The 13830-nt window shown below is 34.7% G+C and overlaps 1 protein-coding gene across 8 annotated transcripts in view; it reads left to right on the plus strand.

The window, feature by feature from the left end:
- Positions 1 to 8065: 8065 nt before the first annotated feature.
- NUMB (NUMB endocytic adaptor protein) overlaps positions 8066 to 13830 on the plus strand; it is a 93428-nt gene continuing 87663 nt past the window's right edge. For 2 of the 8 annotated variants that reach the window (XM_087819337.1, XM_087819339.1), the window contains exon 1: positions 8066 to 8196. The gene's annotated coding sequence lies outside the window, so the exon portion shown is untranslated. Of the gene's footprint in view, positions 8197 to 11002; positions 11063 to 13830 lie in introns of all 8 variants that reach the window. The other 6 variants (XM_087819334.1, XM_087819338.1, XM_087819335.1 and 3 more) reach the window with 5 other exon arrangements.

Here is a 13830-nt window from a genome sequence, read left to right on the forward strand (position 1 = left end):
CTCTCTTACATTTAAACACAAAGTATTTTTTGCATGGTTTTAATAGACACTGGATTTTCTAGGAATGCAACTGCTGAGTAAATGAAGGGCAAATTGTACTTTGTTTTGTTCAGAACTTTACAATAGTTGTTAAATTTTTCAGAAAATCATATTACCAATGCATTGCCCCTCATGGTATCTTATTTTCCAGTACAACTTATTGTGTCATCTACATTTGTAGCCGTCACATTCATGGCATTTTTATGTATCAATGCAAGTGTTTATTTCCTTATTAATATGAATTCTAGGATGGTTATACTTGAGCATTTACATATTAAAATATATGATTTTATTGAAAATTACTTTTTTCCTCTTATATTACATTAGGCATTATCTTAATTTTAAAAATCGAAGATAGGTAAGTGACCTACTTGCATTTAATTTCAGGTTTATGCTCTTAAAAAACTCAACTTTTGTTTTAGTGGAATTTCAAAATGGAGCCTGTATTTAACAGACATCTATGTTACCTTTCCAGGGAGAGGTAGAAGGTCCATGTTGACCTACATTACAGGTGTCTATCCTTTTCTTCTGCTCTTTCTTTCCCTTCCATTGCCTTCCCTTCTCCCTTCCTTTTCTGTTTTCCCTTTCTACTGTGAAGTATTTGCTACATAGACAAGAATGTGGTACTGTATATGTAACTAATGAAACACATAATAAAACCAATACTTATGAACCCACTACCCAGCTTAAGAAATAGAACATTGTTGGTATATTTATTCTTGATTCCCATTCATCTGTCTCTCCACCAGAGATAAAGGTATTCAGAATTTTGTTTTGGTTTTGTTCATTTATTATTCCCTTCCTTTTAAGTTGACCACAGAGTTGTATGCATTTCAAAAATATATTGTTTAGTTTTGCTTATTTTTTAACTATAAAAATGGAACCATATATATTCTTATTTGCTTTGGCTAATCAACATTATATTTAAAAAATTTATTTAATCCATAGTGATGTGTAACTGTGGTTTATTTTTTCAGATACATGTATTAATTGTTTGACTATACCACAATTGATCTTTTCTCCTAAAGATGTACATTAGTTTTTTTCCCATTTTGTTGGTATTACCAAACATTTTGTTGGTCTTACAAACATATATGTCATCAGTGTACATGCACAAGCATTTCTCTACAAGAATGAGTTTTAAACATTTTTTATGGTGACCCCCCCCATGTACACATACACATAATTATAAGAAAAATGAGAATCCGTTCTGTTTCTCTCTTTAAGTTCTGATTGTGACCTAAATGATTTCACAGTTCAAGATAGTTATATTGGTTTTCTTTGGAGAGTAGGTGTGTTGACCTGGCTTTCCTTTGCTTATAGAGTGTGTCAGAGGGCAGCATCCCATGAAGTGAGAGCTCACCTGGCTAAGCAGGAGCACTGCGTCCACACCTGGAATTTCCTGTTCAGTAAAGTTTCAGCTAGGACAAAATTTGGATTCAGCCCTTAAGTACCTGCCACTCCTTAACGGGATGAATTCCCTAGGTATGCCCTAACTAAACATTGTAAGTTATGCCAGAGTCACACCATTCTCTAAGGACGCAAGGGACAGGATGATGGGATTGGTTAGGGCTTTCTATTCTTGATATTTACTTTTATGTCAGATTTGGCTCCCCCTTTTACTTATTTTGACCATATACTGTGTATTCTTGAAGGCTTAGATCTCAGTAGTTTACTCTTCAGTTTTCTGGAGACTTTCTAATGTGCATATTCAGATATTTCCTCTTATTTGGGTTCATTCTTCTGTGTTCTACTAGAGAGCTTGAATTTTTTGCTGAAGAAAGAAAGTTAATTTACATGGAACTTTGACTTTTAATCTTAAGTAATTGTAAAGTTAGGCAAAGAAGCTACATGTTTAGCTCTGATTCAGTGTCTCATTAGAGTATGTATGCAAACTAACTTATAGACCTGTGATTTGGACCTCAGAGTGTGAATATTTGCACTTGGTACTATTCTTGATGACTTGTGTTGGGGGTCCTAAGTAATAGGACTAGGATCAAGAATAACCAAGGTAGTGTTTTGGTGTTTTTGTTTGTTTTTTTAAATTTTATTTTTTATGGACATAGGACTCAAAAATAAACACAATGTTCATTCCAGCCTAGAAGTTGTTATGGTTTGCATTATTGGTTTTTTTGTGATAAAATATACATAACATAAAATTTACCATTTTAAGCATTTTTAGTGTATAGTTCAGTGGGATTCAGTGCACTTGCATTGTTGTGCAGCCATGACCACCATCCATCTCCAAAACTGAAAGTCTGTACCCAGTAAACAGTAACTCCCCATTTTCCTTTCTTCCCACCCCAGCCCATGGCAACCACCTTTCTACTTTCTGTCTCTGAATTTAATTATTCTGAATATCTCATATACATGGAATTATACAATACAGGATGGGGCAGAAGTAGGTTTACAGTTGTGAGTACGTGAAACAATTTTATTCTTGTATTATTATTTATTATTGTATTATTTTCCATATGAACCAACTGTAAACCTACTTTTTCCCCATTCTGTATTTGTCCTTTTGTGTCTGGCTTCATTTTACTTAGCATAATGTCTTTAAGGTTCGTCCGTGTTATAGCATGTGTTAGAACATTGCTTTTTTAGGGCTAAATATTCCATTGTACGTATATACCATTTGTTTATGTGTTTCTGTCAATGGATACTTACTTAGGTTGTTTCCATCTTTTGGCTGTTGTGAATAATGCTGCTATGAACATTGGTGCACAAATATCTGTTTGAGTCCCCGCTTTCAATTCTTTTGAGTATATAGCCAGAAATGGAATTGCTGAATCATATGGTAATTCTATGTTTAATTTTTCTGAGGAACTGCCTATGTTTTACTGTTTTTTAAACATCCATATTTTATTTTAGGTGTATTTTTAATCAATAATTATAGATCTGCATTATTATTTTTAATGGCTGTGTAAGATTTCAACGTATGGATATGCCATGGTTTATTTGTAGATGTTTGTGTTAATAGTTTTTGCTATTATAAACTATACTATGATTCATTTATTCATCAGATATTTATTTTTATTTTTTAAAATATATCTTTATTGATTTCACAGAGAGGAAGGAGGGAGAGAGAGATAGAAACATCAATGATAAAAGAGTCGTCATTGATCAGTTGCACGCCCCCAACTGGGGATCGAGCCCGCAACCTGGGCATGTTCCCTGACTGGGAATCGAACTGAGATCTCCTGGATCATGGGTCGATGCTCACCCGCTGAGCCACACCCATCTGGGCCATCAGATATTTATTGAACACCTACTATATGTTAGGCATATGTAATGGCTCCTCTGTACATACTTATTTGCACACATCCATTGATTTAGGATAAATTCTTTAATAGAGTAGAATGTTGGGTCAGAGGATGAGCATATCTTGAAATCTGATTGTTTTCCTAAAAGCTTTTATACTGATAAACCATTGTTAGATACAGTCCTAATAATAGTAAGTAGGAGTGGTAGATTTCCTATATCTTATAAAATCACTGGATATTATTGATCTTTTTAGTATTTGTCAATTTGAAATGATACTAATTTGTATCTCTTTGGTTACTAGTGAAGTTGAACATCTTGTGCTTATGATTTTATTTCTTCTTTTGTCAGTTTCCTATTTATGTATTTTTCTTATTAATTTGTAATGCTCCTTATACACTAAGGATATTAAATCTTTGTTTATATTGTAGTTATTTTTCCAATTTATCATTTATCTCAACTTTTCTTCATAATGTCTTTTGTAGTGTAGATGTTTTACATTTTATAGTCAGTACTTTACAATTTCTTTTTTGGTTTATTGATGGCAGTCCTACCCCACCCTGATTTAACCTTAATGTTATTTTCTTTGTGTATTGAGAGATTTCTAGAAAATGTTTTTTAGAAATAGAAATTTCTGTATGAACCAATTACATCTATATTCTGGACTAATTTTATTTATTTATTTATTTGCCCCCTACACCCATACCACCCTACCCCAGGCCTTCCCCACACTATTGTCTGTGTTTTGGACTACATTTAATATTTGAAGTAGTTAGGGAAATGAGGAGTAGAAGGTAGGTGAGGAATCAAAACTTTATTTTAATCTTTTTTTAAATGAAAATCTCATAGAGATCAATCAGAACTTTTCTAGATCAATACTTGCCATAGAAAGCAAAGCACATATTGAACCTAATTTGCTTTTTATTGATCTCTAAAGGTTAGAGGTGTATTTCCTTGTTCCTTGTTAATTTAGATATGTAGGATATGGTAGATGAGAGAAATGATATAGTAACCCCATGAGATATTCTAGGATTTACTTGGTCTAAAAATTTCTTGCATTGTGTGTCATCATTAGAAGTTATTGAAGTGAATGCTGCTTCAATTTGCATTCTACTTTTTGCATTTGTAGCCGCTTTTGCTTTTTCTAGTCCCTAAATCACATTCTTTAAAACCTCTGGTGATTTTTTAATCTCTGTTCTGTTGCTGTATCTGTACCTAATTTTTTTTGTCTTTTCTGTACTTTTATTCTTTTTTTTCCTTTTCTATTTCAACTTGAGCTAGGTAAGGATTGAAAGCACTTATTTCTTCTGGCTTTGAACAAATTAATCATACCATGTAATCTTTCATTTTTAATGTATAGATAGATTTCTTTCCAGCTTTGTGTACATTTTAGGCTACCTTAAGCTCTGAGTGCACCCCTCTTCTAGACAGTTGCATTTGCTAGCTACTTGGATGATAGTGTATATGTAGAAGTGTTATTGTCATTTGACCTAAAATACAATATTAATAATGATATAATGATATCATAAAGGTGTTGTAGATACTTATGAACTTAATAGTGAATCTGTCTTGTGACCTTGATCAAGTCATTTAAGGTGGCATATTTTTCATTTTGTGCATTTGGATGACCTCACATTTTAGCTTCCACTTCTTTAGATAGAATTTTGCTTACATAGCAAATGGAAGAGCCAAAAATTTAAGAGTTGGAAGACTTTAGTAATCATCTGGTACCTATTTTGTTCCCTCTACAAATATTTGCCTGGCACTGGTTTGGTCTTGAGGATACTATGCGGTGCCTGGCTTCATGGAGCTTATATCCTTTTATGAAAAGAAGGTTGTGAAGAAACTGTATAATTTTTTTTTTTTTTTAATTATAAGAGAGAGTTTATTTAGAAAGTTACAGAGGTAGTAGAAGTGAGCCAGCTGAGCTGCATAGGCCCAGGGAACAGATTATAGAAGCAAAAGAAGGGCCCTTGGAGTTTAGAAGAAAGAAAGGCAAAGGTAACGCCTAAGGGAAAGAAGAGGGGAATGGGCAAGAAAGATGCTGGCATGCTTGAGAGGGAGAGCACTTCAAAATTGTGTAATGTTATTTAAAGATTCCTCATTACGTTTTGGTTGGTCTTAATATGCTCAAAAGAAAAATGATCTGATCCCTTAAATGCTACATAGGTAAAGAGGAACTATACAGCGGAAGAGGGGACCTTGAATGAGTGAACTAGGTAGGACTGTGCCTCTCAAAATTCTTTGTATATGAGTCACCTGAGGATCTTGTTAAAATGTAAATTCTCATTCAGTAGGTCTAAGATAAGGCCTGAGATTCTGTATTTCTTACAACTCCCAAGTAATGCCTATGCTACCAGTCTGTGAACCACACTTTGAGTAGCAAGAAATGAGTGTATAATTAAGAAGAAAGAAAAATAGCCTGCTGCCATTTTAAGAGTAGTTTGGAGCCACGCAGCTAGGCTTGGTGAAATGAAATTGTAAGAGCTATTAATGTTCATTCATATAATAAGAGGGGATTATAAACACCTATTTTTTGAATGGCATCCAGAATTGAGCTTGGCTGGTGGATGGGTCTGAAACCTTTGAAAAGGTACTAGGAGATGAAAGAGATGAGAATCATCACATATGATCAAAGTAAATATCTAGTCAGATAAACAGAATTTAAAAGAGTTAAGCCCTAGCCAGTTTTGCTCAGTGGTTGGAGCATTGGCCTTCAGATTGAAGGATCCTGTGTTCAGTTCCTGGTCAAGGGCATGTACCTTGGTTGCAGGCTCGATCCCTGGCCCTGGGAGGGGAGGGCGCTGCGGGAGGCAACCAATCGATGTGTCTCTCTCACATCAATGTTTGTCTCTCTCTGTCTCTTTGTCTCTTCACTTTCTCTGAAAAGCAATGGAAAAAATATCCTTGGGTGAGGATTAAGAAAATAATAATAATAAAAAAATAAAAGAGTTAAATGTTGACTAGGAGGACTTAATTTGTAATTGAGAAGATTTCCTCCTTTCTTTGTACTTACTGTAACAGCAATTCTAGTTTAAAAAAGTACAAGTGAGTGCTGTTTTTTAAAAATAAATAATATATTTTCCATACACATATTTTCTGTGGAAAGTATGTCAAGCTTCTTTGTTTTCCAGGTCTGAATAAAGCTTCAATGTTGTGTGTAAGTTGTCCTCTGATCTGTTGCTCTAGTTGCAGCTACTTGGAGCATAAACAGCCTGGGAGTTCATTTATGTTCATAGTATTAGCAGAAGACTCTTAATCTTGGAGGTAGTATAAAGTGTCCAGTGGGTATTGAACATTTATCCATAGGGAGAAATTTAGCAAGCCAAATCTTTGAACCAGCAACCTTTTATTTAGTTCTGAGAATTCCCAATGCTTTTAGAAATTTAGATTTTTCTTTCTGGTACTATTTCAGTAATACTGTATATTCATAGTTCCTCTTTCATATGGCGCCTGGCTTGCTTCAATCTGAAGATATTGGAAAATTATTACGAACACTCTAATTTATTATGGTTCCATATTTTAGTATCATTGAAATATTGGTTTCCTTGACAATAGTTACAATATGGTAAGGAGATTTTTAGTTTATTGTGCTGTAATGCAGGAAGAAATATGTGAAATGTAATCATGGACAAAATCTAAATATTGCTTTAATTATATTGGCTCATTATGATCAAGTACATGTCAAGTGTTTTCATTAATAACATACCCAGTGCAATTTCTAGCATATTTGAAAAGCATTTCCCACAACTATTGTTATTTCTCTGGTTTTTTTTGGTATGTATTTAGTTCTCTTTTAACAGAACTGTTAAAACTGAAAGTAAAACATCAAAAGCATATAGTCTGTCTGTTTCTAGAATCAGGCCAATGAAGAAATGAAGTGAAACACATTGTTGGCTAAAAATACATTTTGCAAATTACATCCGAAATTGTTTTGTGAGAACATCTATTGGAAATGAAATTTAGCTTTTCTTTTCTGTGGGTTTTTAAAAACATTATCTGAAAATAGATGTCCATACAAAATAAGTTTCTAATGTCTTCTAGTTTTTAACTCATGTTTCCTTGGGACCATATAAGCCTTTTCTATATATTCTGAGTAGTGAATGAATATGCAGAATGTTAGAAGTAGAAGGAATTTTAGAGCTCATGTAAGTCAGATAGACACTAGAATTTCTAAAAAGAATTTTAGATTGTGTGGGGCTACAAGCTTTTGGTTTCGACTCTAGGGTGTTTAAAAAACAACTACTGTCTATCACATCATCTCATTTTAACACCAAAAAGGTAGGAAGGACAATCTCATAGTAAGCACAATTGTAACTTTACACCCATGTTTGGTCATGGCTGGCACCTGTTCAAGGATTAGATTTCAGAAACCATTATCTAATGCAACCCTCTACTTTTAGGGATGATGTTTCTGAGCCCAGAGAAGTATCAAAGTTCTTACAGCAAGGCAGAATGGTAATGAGTTTAGAACCAGGTCTTCTGACTCTCAGCTCAAAGTTTTGATCATGTCGCCTTAATCTTCATCACATGATGAGACTTAGGCACAGTGAATTTATGCTTTAACTAAGTTCATATGGCTAGTAAGAAGTAGAGCTGGAAGTTGAATCCATATCACCCAACTACATTTTTAGTGAAGCCTGTGCATTCATTCACTTCCATGTAATCTTAACTCACTCTATCAGCCTCTGTTTAGTTGTAGAGATGGAATTGTGATTGAAAAGAGATGTCTATATTTAGCATTTTCTTTTCTTGAAAATTTCAGATTTGGGCCTTAAGCAGCTTCTTCCAGGCAAGAGGACCAGTGCAGCTTTCTTGCAACCAAAGATCTTGATCCACATCCAGAGGTTGGAATATTGGTGGGCCAGCCATCCTCAGACACCTCACTTAGGACAGGTAAGTGAAAGAGAGAGTAAGGGTAAGAAAAATAGAATGGATGCTAATGTTCTTCCTTCCTATTTCTTGTTTGATATAAACAATTGACCACCTTTAAAAATTTAACCCTTTATTTAGTCTGGTCAAAACAAAGCAGTTGGAATCTTAGTTGGGTAGGGCAAAAACATTTTCTTGATTGTAAAATATGTGTCAAAATATTAACAGTGGTGAAACTTAGGGTAATTAAATATTTTCTTTCTCTTTTGTGCATTTTCCAAAGTGTATTCATGAGCACGTGTTAGTTATCTGTTGTTGCATAACAAACCACTCCAAATTTAGTGGCTTAAAACATTCCAATTATTTGTTTTGCTCATGTGTCTGCAATTTGGGCAAGGCTCACTTGGTGGGGACAGTTTATCTCTGTCAACATGTGGTGTGAGGTGGGGTAGCTGGAGGGGTAGGGGTGGCTCAAAAGCTGGGAGCTGGAATCATTTGAAGTCTTGCTCACTCAAGTGTCTGGTGGTTAATGCTGGCTGTTGGCAAGGACCTCAGCCTGGGCTATCGGCCAGAACACCAACACATAACCTCTCCTTTTGGCTGGTTGGTTTCCTCACAGTATGGTGGCTGGGTTCCAAAGAGAAGAGAGAAAGGCGAAGTTGCATGGCATGTTTGACTTAGTTTTGAAAGTCATATATTGTTACTCTGCTGTCTTTTATTGGTTGAGGTAGTCATAAAGGTCCACCCAGCTTCAGAGGAAGGGGTGGACATATACCCCACCCCTTGAAGAGAGGAGTATGAACATCACATTATAAGAAGCACTATGGGATGGAATCTGCCATTAGAGCATCTTTGGAAAATATAATCTGCCACAGTTTGTGTTTTTTTTTAATCCTCATCCAAGGATATGCTTTTATTGATTTTAGAGAGAGAGGAAGGGGTGGTGAGAGAGAGAGAAACATTGATTGGTTGCCTCCTGCATGTGCCCTGACCGGGGCCAGGGATCTAGCCTACAACCGAGGTATGTGCCCTTGGCCAGAATTGAACCTGCAACCTTTTTGTGTATGGGACGATGCTCCAACTAACTGACCCACCTGGCCAGGGCTGTATTACTTTTAAGATAAAGAGTGTAAATAACGTGTGTGTATTATATGAAAAAAAGGAGTATTTGCTGGAAATTGTGTGAGTCCAATAAGAATTTTGTGTGTTCTTCTTGTCTAATAGATTATGATATTGAAAATCAGATGCCTAAACAGGAAGAAGTGAAATAGATTTTGAATTTTCTTTTGTATCAATAAGAAGCATACTGCTATAATCAGTAGTAGAGACGAACTTATAAACAGGATGCAAAATAAGATTTGTAGTTTGGTTTTTTGTTTTTGAGAAAAAGGTGGTTATTTAGTTCAAAGTCTGCTTGGATATTTTGTTTTGTTTTAATAATTAGAATTATTTGGGAAACTGGTTTCTAATACATATAATAGATTTGAGAAACTAGTGCCAGTATTTGGTTGTCTTATTGATCACACTCACCAGTGATATCAGTTGCTTGTGGCAGGTTTGAATATAGCTGGTACTTAATTTCTGGATGTAATGGGGGTGTGGATCTATTCACTGTAGCTGGGAATGAGCTCTAGGGAGCATCCTATTATCTATTGGACCCAGAAAAGTTTCTTGCTGTCTAGGTGCTTTCCCATTCCTAGGTGATTTACGTCATATGAGCCTAAGTAAGTAGAGTTGGTTCAATACTCTTTTCCCAGTACCCACAGGTAGATAAGATATTTTGCAGAGGGAAAATTACTGAACCAGGCATTGTGATAATAAAGGTAACTTCAAAAGTTTGCACTCAACTGTGAATGACTGAGTTTGTGAAACAATATATTTTAGTTTAAAGGGTACAATAATTGGGAAAGCCAGGGGTTTTTTGTTTGTTTTTTGTATTTGAAAACAAAATGAGATGTTTTCCAGTAGACATAGATTGGGAATAGATTATAAGTAGTGTAAAATATTGTATCTTAAATAACAACAAAACATGAACATATATACAAACATATATAAAACCTTTAAGCCATTAACTTGCCTTTTTTGGTTTAAGCATTTTTTTAGGCTCACTTTTGCTTTTAAAAAGTCTTAGTAGGTAAATTGCTGATAACATCTTTGCCTCGTTTGTTCACTGCTCTATCTTGCCTCCATTCTATAAGGCCTGTGTTTGAAGGGATAAAAATTCCTTAAGTAAGAGAGATCTGCTTTCTGACTGAAGCTAAAACAACCATAAAAATTCCAAAAACATCTTATAGAAATTGCAAATGTAATGATGTTAATATGGCACTTTATTCTATCCCTTGAAGGAGGTAAATGTAAATGGCTATGTAAATATTCTTTTAAAGTGCAAAAAGTATTTTGAATAAAGGCAGAAATTATATTTCTTTGGGGTTAGTGGTTCTCCTACTTACCATTATTTTTTCATGAGATTATTATTTCTAAAATTATAATAATTCTCAGTTGAAAAATGGCATTTAGTTCATGCATATACAGGTTTTTGGCAAAACAGAAGTTGTTTGACTTTCTTCTTGTGCATGTCTTCCCCCTTCCCCATTGTTAGCACATGTAGTGCCCTTTATGTATGAAACATTTAATGAAAATGTTTAAAATTTGTGGTAAGGAAGTGATTAGCACAGCATAAAATTTACCATATTAACTATTTTTAAGTGTACAGGTCAGTAATGTTAAGTACATTCACATTGTTGTGCAACCATCTCTAGAACTCTTCATCTTGCAAAATTGAAACTCCATAATCTTTAAACAACACCTCCTTATTTTCCCCTCTCTCTAGCCCCTGGAAACGAGCATTCTGCTTTCTGTCTATGAATTTGACTACTCTAGGTTACCTCATGTAAGTGGAATCATATAGTATTTGTCTTTTTGTTTCTGGCTTATTTCGCTTAACGTAATGTCCTCAAGGATCATCCATGTTGTAGTATGTGTCAGAATTTCATTCATTTTTAAGGCTATTATATTCATTTTACTTCAAAAATGTATTCATTTTACTCAGTATGATGTATAATTACATAGTAACATCTTACTGGGTTCTGTGGGAAACAAAATTAATTTTAAATTTAGTTGTGAAGGTGAGCTTTTGGTTATGCAAGGTGAAACTTTGCTTGAATTTTGGGGCCTTCAACAAGTTATTGAATTTATAAGTATCTGTTTCCTTATCTGTGAAATGGGGTTAATAATACCTGACTTTTAGGGTAGTTATGAAGAGTGAAGGAGATAATTTATGTAAAGTAACCTAATACAGTGCCTGCACATTGGAGGTGCTACAATAAGAGATATTATTATTATATTTGTTTTGGTGGGTAGACTTCGTGGTAGGGTGGAAGAGCAGGGACTTTTTAGTGGACAGACTTGATTTGACTCCTGGTTTCACGTCACACTAGATGCGTGGTCTTAGACAAATCAATTAATCTCCCTAAGAAAGTTATTAATGTACAGTGTTTATGTTTCAGGATTTTTAGAAGGACTAGAGATTTTATATGTACAGTGCAGCACCATGTAGACTCTCAATAAAAGATACCTGTTCCTGCTGTTTTTAGTTATTATTTCTTATTTTGGGATCCATATAATAGGTGGGGAATCAGTCATTGAATTTACTTTAGGAATTTATGTGAGGTTTACTTTATTTGTGATAAGAGGGACATTGTTGATTAATAGTAAAATTTTTCATCTGTTCAGAAAAATTTGTCAGCTGCAGAAATTGGACACTATTACTGTGGGAAACAAAAAGATTTTAAAATTTTGTTGTGAAGATGAACGTTGGGTTATGCAAAGTGAACCATGGCTTGAATTTTGGAACCTTGGTTTAATGGTATTGTGCTGTGAATCTCAATTTTTTTTCCCTCAACACTGCTTTAAGATTTAAACATAAGTGTAAATCTAGTTTCTAACTGCCAAGTGTTGTGTAATATTCCATTGTATATGCATTTTTAAATTTACTTATGCATTTTTCTAATAATGGATTTCTGGGTTTGGCTTGGAAACTGCTAACCCAAATAGCACTGCTATAAAATTCCTTGTACATATCCCCTATTGACTTGTGCAAAGATTTCTCTGTAGTATCTACTGTGGAAAAGGAATTGCTGACTTATGGTTCATATACATACTTAATTTCAGTAAATATTGCCAGCTTGTTTTCCAGAATGGTTACCCAGTTTATGCTCCAACTGGAAGTGTATTAGGGTTCCAATTTCCTTTAATCCTCACCAGCATTTGGTGTTATCTCTTTAGTCTTGTCAATCTGATGGGTATAAAATAGTATTTTGTCTTAATTGACATTTCTGTGATTGAGAGTGAGGTTGGGTTATCTCTTTATTTGATATCATTTGGGTTTACTTTGCATATTGACTAAAAAGTTTCCCGAAGAATACATATTCATTGTAAAATTTATTTTTTATATTAATCCTCACCTGAGGATATTTTTCCATTGATTTTTAGAGAAAGTGGAAGGGAGGGAGGGAGGGAGGGAGGAGGGGGGGAGAGAGAGAGAAACAAACATCAATGCCAGACAGACATGTCAATTGGTTGCCTTCCACACTCACTCGACCAGGCTGGGGATCGAACCTGCAACCCAGATAGATACATGCCCTTGACCGAGAATTGAACCCTCAACCCTTTGGTGCACAGACCAACACTCTAACCACTGAACCATGCTGGTCAGGGCTATTGTAGATGTTTTTGAAAATACAAATAGGCAAATATTAAAAGATCATTCATAATACCCCCAATCCAGAGATAATTGCTGTTAACTTTGGTTATATCTTTCTGGCCTTTAAATATTCATACACATACAAATTTATATACAGATACACAAATGTGTATTTTTGGATCATATATACAGTTTTGTAACTTACACTTCTCATTTCATAGTAATTTATGACCATTTTCCCATGATGTTAGAAAGTTTTCTACATCACCTTGTAATAGCTGCGTATCATTCCATTTTATGGCTTTAAGTTATTTAATCTTCTGTTATGGGACATTTATATTATTTTTGGTTTTTCTCTCATTAACAATACTTTGGTGAACTGTTAATCAGTCCTGGTATAAGATCAGTGGTTCTCAGTGTGGTTCTTGGACTTTTATTAAAGAGCAATTGCAAACACTAAAATTGGCCCTTATCCTAACCTTCATCCTTAAGTGACTTTTTCCCCCTAGAATAATTGCTTTGGACTCAAACTGTTAATTTTATGATGGCATTAATAGTCTGCCAAGTTGCCAAGCTTCCAGATTTGTACAGCCTTAGAAATAATTTGATAATTTTAAAAAATATGTTTTTGTTAATTTCAGGGAGAGAGAGAGAGAAACATCAGTGATGAGAGAATCATCGATAGGCCACCTCCTGCACACCCCCTATTGAGGATCAAGCTTGCAACCTGGGCATGTGCCCTGACCAGGAATCGAACAGTGACCTCCTGGTTCATGGGTCGATGTTCAACCACTCTGCCACACCAGCTGGGCAATAATTTCATAATTTAATGCCTTAAAGTAAGCATTCAATAATTTTGTTCTTATTGATATCTCCAAAGTTTATAGTCTTGAGCTGAACAGTTAGTTCTCAGACATACTACTTGCTCTGAAAGAAATGATGAACATTAGAGATCA

The sequence above is a fragment of the Miniopterus natalensis genome, chromosome 1 (assembly GCF_054644295.1).
Source record: "Miniopterus natalensis isolate mMinNat1 chromosome 1, mMinNat1.hap1, whole genome shotgun sequence".
NCBI lineage: Eukaryota > Metazoa > Chordata > Mammalia > Chiroptera > Miniopteridae > Miniopterus > Miniopterus natalensis.